Source organism: Oncorhynchus gorbuscha, unplaced genomic scaffold (assembly GCF_021184085.1).
Source record: "Oncorhynchus gorbuscha isolate QuinsamMale2020 ecotype Even-year unplaced genomic scaffold, OgorEven_v1.0 Un_scaffold_3838, whole genome shotgun sequence".
In the NCBI taxonomy this organism is placed as follows: domain Eukaryota; kingdom Metazoa; phylum Chordata; class Actinopteri; order Salmoniformes; family Salmonidae; genus Oncorhynchus; species Oncorhynchus gorbuscha.
The window spans coordinates 370-10,000 of NW_025747991.1; the positions used below are offsets into that span (position 1 = coordinate 370).

General features: G+C 43.8%; 1 pseudogene; it reads right to left on the reverse strand.

The window, feature by feature from the left end:
• Nucleotides 1–205: 205 nt before the first annotated feature.
• LOC124028200 overlaps nt 206–9,631 on the reverse strand; it is a 30,917-nt pseudogene continuing 21,491 nt past the window's right edge.

Consider the following 9,631-nt stretch of genomic DNA (forward strand, 5'->3'; position numbering starts at 1 on the left):
TCAGTTGTCATTAACAGTCTGTCTCTCTCTCTATCTATCTCTGTTGTCATTAACAGTCTGTCTCTCTCTCTGTTGTCATTAACAGTCTGTCTCTCTCTATCTATCTCTGTTGTCATTAACAGTCTGTCTCTCTCTATCTATCTCTGTTGTCATTAACAGTCTGTCTCTCTCTATCTATCTCTGTTGTCATTAACAGTCTGTCTCTCTATCTATCTCAGTTGTCATTAACAGTCTGTCTCTCTCTATCTCAGTTGTCATTAACAGTCTGTCTCTCTCTATCTATCTCTATTGTCATTAACAGTCTCTCTCTCTCTATCTATCTCTATTGTCATTAACAGTCTATCTTTCTTTAATTAGAACAGTTTCTCTTTCTCAATTTCCTCTAATTGTCTCTCTCTCTCCATGGTTAGAAGAGTCGGGCCTGTTTCTTCATTTCATTCCTCTTCCAGAGAGCCAGCCGGTCCAAACTCTGCCACGGTCATCCCAAACACCTGGCGGAACTCCTCGGGACTCAGATGGCGCTGGAAGACAGAGAAACACAGGGAGACACTGTAGTATGTCTCATGTAGACTATGTGGATAATGTCGGGAATAGTGACCTTTAACTTTTCGTAAGGATAGGAGGCGACATTGAACAAATTATTTAATGGAAAATCAACCACCAAACTAAGCCAGATCTTAACCTCACCTCTAGTCTGGCTCTGTCCACATCTTTAGGCACTCTGTGTCGCCCCCTGGTGGTCACGATCAGCACTTCATACGGGTAAACCTGCAATGGACAGGTCAGATAGAGTTAGAAGATATATGTAGTCAACAGGGTTGGGGTCAAATCAGGAAGTACACTTAAATTCCAATTCCTATTCTGATAATACTTGGAATTTCATGGTACTTCCTGAATTGATCACAGTCAAATGGAATTGACCAGAAACCACGTGAGATGAAATGCTTCAGCAGACGTCTCAGTCATAAAACAGCTGTTTTCTTTGTAATCACAGCATGGAACCCATTGTATGGAACATAGCAGAGATGTTCTATAGAATGAGATGATTATTGGCGGCCCTTCCATTTACTCTCTCTCATCAAGTCTCTCTTAACCTCTCCTCATACGGATTGGAAGCAGCATTTGGAATTTGTGACACAAAGTTTATCGAAAGGTCAGGATGGGCTGAGAGAAATGTCCAGTGACCTCTTGCCCCGGAAGCTCTTTGTTATGCCAGTACATGTCCTGTTCGAATTCTTTAAGAATGCATTCTTCCTTCCTCTCTCCCTTGAAGAGAAAATTCATAATCTGACATAGCTGGGTGAAAGCAATTTCTTAAAGTTATTAATTTGTGTTAGATCAGTGATTACATCAAGGAAGGGAGGAGTAAAGGGTGTGTTTTTAATGTATTCAAAAAGGGCCCAGGTCCTGACTGTGGAAGATGCCCTGTGACCTACAGTAAGACCCTTTGACTAGGGCAGACCAGGGCAGGATGCCATAACTCTACTGCTGCTTCCTCTGGTAGGGTCATTGAGTCAGGAGTGAGAGAGAGCAGCTATACTGTCCTATAGTGATCTATTGCCTTTGTATGAACAAACCCCAGTCGTTGTGATCCAGTAGGAATTGTCTTTCTTCCCACCAGTGGTTCCTCACACACCACTTAGAGGACAGTCTTACATCATTCTGACTATTGTAGGCTACTGCTTGACAGTCCACTCCACTTTACAATCAACTTTCAGACCCTTACCTTGTATTCTGTAGAAGAGAAAAATAGGAAAAATACCAGATTACAGTCATGTAATTAAAGAAACACCACAATGTTCTAAATGTATTGAGACCTGAACACAGGGTGGTTACACAGCCCTCCTACCTCTGGTTCCCCAGTTGACTTCACTGCTGCTGTCATACTGTTGGTAGTAGTCTGCGGCTGCACTCTGGGGCTGCAGGGATACACACAGAGACCTGTCAGTGATGCTACAGCTGTGTTTGTCAAGTAAGCTTCCATGACAACTAGGAGGTCAACTTGAATTACAGCCTTCTACAGTATGTAAATCATTTTTGGTTGCTGTCTCCAATAAATATGTCTCTCCGTCGAAATATACTTTAATCTCAATAGATTTGACCATAACAGTATAAATAAAGAATAGTATGGTGTTGGTGGTCACCCTGTTGACACTGTTCCGCCTGTATCCTGGTAGAGAGGCTGATTTGTGCGAATCTACCTAGAGAAACATGAGATGCAGCCAATCAGTCAGTTTATTTATAAACCATTTACCACAGAGAGTTTGTCATACTTGTTTACAGTTGGGGGTCATATATACATGTCAAAATATGAGCTGGAGTCAGGAAAGAGAGGCACGACCACCTGAATGTGACTTCATGTCTCTCTCATCAATGCTTTGCAGTAGAGGCGATGTTTACAAGCATATAGATTTCATGTATGTAATGCTGTTTTAATGTTGTACTCACCATTGTCTAGGCTGTAGTGGATCGAGGAGCTGAAAGAGGAGAGAAAGGAGAGAACAAGGATTACTGAAGAGCGAGAGAGAGAGAGAGGGATAGAGAACGAGAAAACAAGGCAATCAAATAGCTAAGTCGGTATATAGAGACAAAGTAGTGTCGCAATTCAACGGCTCAGACCACGAGAGAGAGGTATGTGGCAGGGTCTACGGTCAATCATGGACTACAAAAAGAAAACCAGCCCGTGTCGCGGACCACAATGTCCACTCCCAGACAAACTAAACAACTTCTTTGCTCGCTTTGAGGTCAAGACTGTGCCAACGACACAGCCTGCTACCAAAACCTGCGGTCTCTCCTTCACCGCAGCCAACGGAGGTAAAGCATTTAAACGTGCTGGACCCCTCGCAAGGCTGCCGGCCCAGACGGCATCCCTAGCCGTGTCCTCAGAGCATGCTCAAACCAGCTGGTTGGTGTGTTTACGGACATATTCAATCAATCCTTGTTCCAGTCTTAAGAAAGCTAAGGTAATTGAACTAAATGACTATCACCCCGTAGCACTCACCTCCGTCATCATGAAGTGCTTTGAGAGACTAGTCAAGCATCATATCGTTAAGCTGTAACGCATATTTTGAAAAAAATCTGAGATGACAGTGTGATTAAATAAAGGCTAAGCTGTGTCTCAATATATTTCATTTGTGATTTTCATGAATAGGAACATTTTCTAGGGTATTTATGGCCACTGCTATGCTAATTCGTTTGAGGCTATGATTACGCCTCCCGGATCCGGGATTGCTAGGTCGCAAGAACATTTATCTAAGTGAGTTTCAGAGATGTGAATGTAATCGGTTGGTGCTGTTGGTCTACCTATGGACCTTGTTTCTTAGGCTACATGTTAATATGGGCTGTTTCTTAGCACTTTTCTGGGCTGCTTGATTGTTTTTAATGCTTTATCAGAAGCTTATGAGAGGTAGACTTTATCATGTTATTTACATTGGAGTCTTCCTACTAATGCACAGCACCTCAGTGTAACTCTGTTTTATAGGCTCATGATTACTGCTTGCCAGCTGAGGATAAACAGATGTATTCGTGCAATTAGGAGTACATAAATTTAATTGCTTACATTGCGTTTGCCAATGCCCCTAAGATCATATACATTTGATGCAGCATTATGACGACTCATTGTCACAATGGTAGGGGATTAACTGAGCTGGTCTTGGATCATTTACCAGTCATTGTTTGACTATGTACAGACTCAGTAAGCATAGCCTTGCTATTGTGAAAGGGCCGTAGGCAGACATGGCTCTCAAGAGAAGACAGGCTATGTGAACACAGCCCACAAAAATGAGGTGGAAACTGAGCTGCACTTCCTAACCTCCTGTCTAATGTATGACCATATTAGAGACACATATTCAGATTTCAGATCCACAGAGAATTCGAAAACAAACCCAATTTTGATAAACTCCCATATCTACTGGGTGAAATTTCAGAGTGTACCATCACAGCAGCAAGCTTTGTGACCTGTTGCCACTAGAAAAAAGGGCAACCAGAAGAACAAATAGCCATTGTAAATACAACCCATATTTATGCTTATGTATTTTCCCTTGTGTTTTAACCATTTGTAAATCGCTACAAACACTGTATATATACGTAATATGACATTTGTAATGTCTTTATTGTTTTGAAACTTTGTTTTGAAAGAGAGAGAGAGAGGGAGAGAGAGAGAGAGAGAGAGAGAGAGAGAGAGAGAGAGAGAGAGAGAGAGAGACAGAGAGAACCTCCTAAGAAATTTGACAAAGGCCTTCATTCAGCTAGAGAAGAGTTTCACAGAAGAGTTTCTAAACCCAGAGGCACATCATTGTGAGACTCAAGGAAACGCTTGCAAAAAGATCAGGCCAGGGTTAGTTGTTAACTTTCTCTGAATCTAATGGCACAACCTAGATTTTCGAGCCAATGTCTTGAGTGGTTGAACATGTTATTACTCCACCTCTTGAATTGAAACTGACACGTTTCAATTTATATACCAATCCCACTGCAGTGTTTGTGGTCTGTGCCCCCCCATCCTATTCCTCCCCTTCCTTCTGAGCTGATTTAATGAGAGACAGAAGAATGAGAAGCATGTCACCTCTTACTATTCACAAATAAACCACAGTATGGGACGTCATTATTATGAAGTGAGGTAAGGGCATAGACTCTCCGTCTAAACATGCACTATAAAGTCGCCACAATCTGACTAGGGGAAAAATGAGAGTTTCAGAGGCAAAGTCAAATGGTTGATGTACCCAGAGAGACCAGCTCACTGGTTTCTCTTCATCTTGTTGAACGCTGTCAGACCTTAACTGAAGATATCGGTTTAAAAGCTGACAGTGTTTTTATACACTTTTATTTGTTGGGCTAAATTGCTGTGAGCGCTGCTATCTGTCCCGGGATCTCTCCAGATTCCGTATAGGGGGAGAGACGCAGCCCAGCCAGCCTAGCTGAGGGATATGGAAGCCCAGCTAGCCTTGCGGAGGGATATGGAAGCCCAGCTAGCCTAGCGGAGGATACGGAAGCCCAGCTAGCCTAGGGAGGGACGGAAGCCCAGCTAGCCTAGCGGAGGGATACGGAAGCCCAGCCAGCTTCTAGCGGAGGGATACGGAAGCCCAGCTTGCCAGCGGAGGGATACGGAAGCCCAGCTAGCCTAGCGGAGGGATACGTGAAGCCCAGCTAGCCTAGCTGGAGGGATACGGAAGCCCAGCTAGCCTAGCGGGAGGATACGGAAGCCCAGCTAGCCCTGCTGGCTCCGGTGGTCTCAAATGGAGGCCGCTATTGAATGTTTCCAATGTTGCAGGAGCTGTGTTTACTTTGCTTTGTTCCTGGACAATGTGGACCACGTTGACTTTCAATGCAGCAACTGCTTGCTTGCGGAGGACAACAGGGGTGAAGTAGCTACTCTTAGCAAGCAAGTAGCGAACCTACACAAGCTACTGGGGAACCCACACCAACCTACTTTTTATTTTTATTCCACCCCAGTAGCCGGACGCCACTCTGGTCTGATGGAAGTGTCGCCGCAGTGTCGGCTCTCCACAGCCGGCTGGCCGATGCACAGCATGGTTTCATCCCAGAAGGGGTCTCCCCCTTCCCTGGAGAACGGAGCTGTTCTTGACCCAACCAACCAGCCATGGAGGTACGCCACTCGCCCGTGGAAGTCGAAGAAGGCGTCCTCTGGCAACGTGGTCTCCATGGAGATGTTGAGCCCGGAACTGACACTGACCAGAAACGGCTGATTCCAGAGGTTCCGGCGCCTTCGTCCTTGGTGGCTTCCCAATCAAGATCGGATCCGGGAGGTACCTGTGTCTTTGTCCTCGGTTCTGTCTCCCTCTGGTGGCTTCTACCTCGGGTTCAGATCCTCAGAGCTCCAGTCCATGAGGCTGCCTGAGAGACCGGCCCATTCGACAACATCGGCAGATCTACGGTGAGAAACATCTCGGTCCCCAAGGCAAAAACCCTGCGCTTGTCACGCCTGATCTGTTTCACACGTCTTTGTGATTGTCTCCACCCACCTCCAGGTGTGACCTGTTTTCCTTTTCCTCATTAGTCCCTGGGTACTTATTCCTGTGTTCACTGCTTGTCTGTTGCCAGTTCGCTTTGTTTGTCAAGTCAACCAGTGTGTTTTTCCCATTCTCCTGCTTTTTCACTGTTTTTTCTAGTCTCCCGATTGTGACCCTTGCCCGTCTGGATTCTGAACCCGCCTGCCTGACCATTCTGCCTGCCCTGACCTCAAGCAAGCCTGCCACTCTGTACCTTCTGGAATTTGACCTGGTTTTGATATTTTGCCTGTCCACGACCATTCTCTTGCCTACCCCTTGGAATAGAATAAATATCAGAGACAAACCATCTGCCTCCCATGTCTGCATCTGGTCCCGCCTTGTGCACTTATAGTGCTACCCAGGAGCACGAGTACAGGACATAACAAGGCTGCTTCTGACTGTTCTACCACAGATGCCGGGAGCTGACACTGTCGTAGTCCATGTGGGGTCAAACGACATCAGAGGGCAAGCTCGGAACATTTGACAATGGATTTTAAAGAACTGATTTTAGCATTAAAAGACTCCAAAACTGCCAATAATTTCAGGTCCAGTACCATCGTTGGGCCGCTGGTGTGAAAGATTCAGCAGACTGCTGGCATTACACAAGACTACTGTAGCTACTGTAGCTCTGCTGGAGTCACTGTTGTTGATAACTTTGTCACCTTCTGGAAACAGAAGATACTCTACAGGAATGACAGAGTTTATCCAAATCATCTGGCTCCTGGACAAAGCATGAAAAAAAAATCAAGCAACCCAGAAAAGTGCTAAAAATAGCCCATATTAACATATGTAGCCTAAGAAACAAGGTCCATGAAGTCAATAACTTGCTTGTAACCGATTACATTCATATCTCTGAAACTCACTTAGATAAATCTTCTTGCGACTAGCAATCCCGGATCCGGGAGCGTAATCATAGCCTCAAACTAATTAGCATAACGCAGCGGACATAAATACCCCTAGAAAATGTTCCTATTCATGAAAATCACAAATGAAATATATTGAGACACAGCTTAGCCTTTTGTTAATCACACTGTCATCTCAGATTTTCAAAATATGCTACAGTCAACGCTAGACAAGCATTTGTGTAAGTTTACCATGCCGTAATGCTATGCTAGGCTCTGCTGGCAGTAGGCAACATTTTCACAAAATAAGAAAAGCAATAAAATTAAATCATTTACCTTTGAAGAATTTCGGATTTTTTCACTCAGGAGACTCCCAGTTAGATAGCAAATGTTCCTTTTTTCCAAAATATTATTTTTGTAGGCTAAACAGCCCTCGTTTGTTCATCATGCTTGGCTGAGAAATCGACCGGAAAATGCTACCACTACAACACCAAACTTTTTCCACATTAGCTCCATAATATCAACAGAAACATGGCAAACGTTGTTTAGAATCAATCCTCAAGGTGTTTTTAACATATATATTCAATAATATATCCGTTGAGGCAATTGGTTTCTCATAAGAAGCGATTGGATAAATGGCTTACCTCAGTATTTTACAGAGTTTCTGTGGAGACACCATGTGACCACTTGCTAAATGTGGTCCCTTACGGCTATTCTTCAACATAAATGCGTAAAAAGACGTCACAATGCTGTAGACACCTTGGGGAATACGTAGAAAACGTAAGCTCATTCGAGGCTCATTCACAGCCATATAAGGAGTCATTGGCATGAGGCGGTTTCACAAAATGCGGCACTTCCTGATTGATTTTTACCTGGGTTTCGCCTGTAACATCATTTCTGTTGCACTCACAGACAATATCTTTGCGTGTGGACCAGGGTGTTTACAAACAGCACAGGAATGAAATCAACACATATGGATCACTGTCACGAATATTACCGAAGGTGACTCCCCTTCTTGTTCGGTGGCGCTCGGCGGTCGTCGTCGCCGGTCTACTAGCTATCACCGATCCGTTGTTCTGTGTTCCTTTGGTTTTGTCTGATTGGTATCACCTGTTTCTTGTTTGGTTGTTAGGGTGGGGTTATATAAGTTTTGTTCAGCCCGCTTCTGTTTCGTGCGGGCTTGTTCGTCTGTTCTGTGTTTGAGTGTATTTTGTTTGCTTTTTGGGTTTCGCGCTGTCCGTTTATATTTCTGTTCATTTGTTTTCCTACTTTTGTTCATGTTATATTTCCTGACATTTAAGCGTGTTTTTCCCACATCTTTTATCTGCGCCTGACTCCACACCTCTTCACTCATTTAGCGTAACAATCACATCTTTACTAATGCTGCATATTTGCTTTAAAGCAGTATCCAAATCCATAGGATGTAATGATCACAATATAATAGCCATATCTAGGAAAACCAAAGTTACAAAGGCTGGGCCTAATATAGTGTATAAGAGGTTACACAGGACGTTTTGTAATGATTCATATGCTGATGATGTAAAGAATATTTGCTGGTCTGTGGTGTGTAATGAGGAGCAACCAGACGCTGCTGGTCTGTGGTGTGTAATGAGGAGCAACCAGACGCTGCTGGTCTGTGGTGTGTAATGAGGAGCAACCAGACGCTGCTGGTCTGTGGTGTGTAATGAGGAGCAACCAGACGCTGCTGGTCTGTGGTGTGTAATGAGGAGCAACCAGACGCTGCTGGTCTGTGTGTGTAATGAGGAGCAACCAGACGCTGCTGGTCTGTGGTGTGTAATGAGGAGCAACCAGACGCTGCTTGTCTGTGGTGTGTAATGAGGAGCAACCAGACGCTGCTGGTCTGTGGTGTGTAATGAGGAGCAACCAGACGCTGCTTGTCTGTGGTGTGTAATGAGGAGCAACCAGACACTGCACTTGACGCATTTATGAAACTACTTATTTACAGTTATTAATAAGCACACACCTATTAAGAAAATTACTGTAAAAACTGTTTGATTGTATGGTTTGCATAGTTGAGAGGGTTCAGGCAAAAGGTATGGCAATTAAGTCTGGCAGCCCAACTGATTGGCAAATGTACTGCAAATCAGGTGACTAAACTAAATAAAAATAAAAATAAACTACACAATGTAACAAAGATAAATGATAGAAAAACGATAGCAAAAAGCTTTGGCGCATCGTAGATGACATTTTGGGGAAAAAAGCCAACGTGGCTCCTTCAATTATCGAATCAGATGGCTCATTCATCACAAAGCCCACTGATATTGCAAACTACTTTAATGACTGTTTCATTGCAAGATAAGCAAACTTAGGGATGACATGCCAGCAACAAACGCTGACACTACACATCCAAGTATATCGGACCAAATTATGAAAGACAATAATTGTACTTCTGAATTCCGTAAAGTCAGTGTGGAAGAGGTGAAAAAAAGTATTGTTGTCTATCAACAATGTCAAGCCACCAGGGTCTGACAATCTGGATGGAAAATGACTGAGGATAGTAGCAGACGATATTGCCACTCCTATTTGCCACATCTTCAATTTAAGTCGACTAGAGAGCGTGTGCCCTCTGGCCTGGAGGAAGCTAAAATCATTCCACTATCTAAGAATAGTAAAGCCCCTTTACTCGCTCAAATAGCCGACCAATCAGCCTGTTACCAACACTTAGTAAACTTCTGTAAAAAATGGTGTTTGACCAGATTCAATGCTATTTCACAGTAAACAAATTTCAGCATGCTTATAGGGAAGGATGCTCAACAAGCAAAT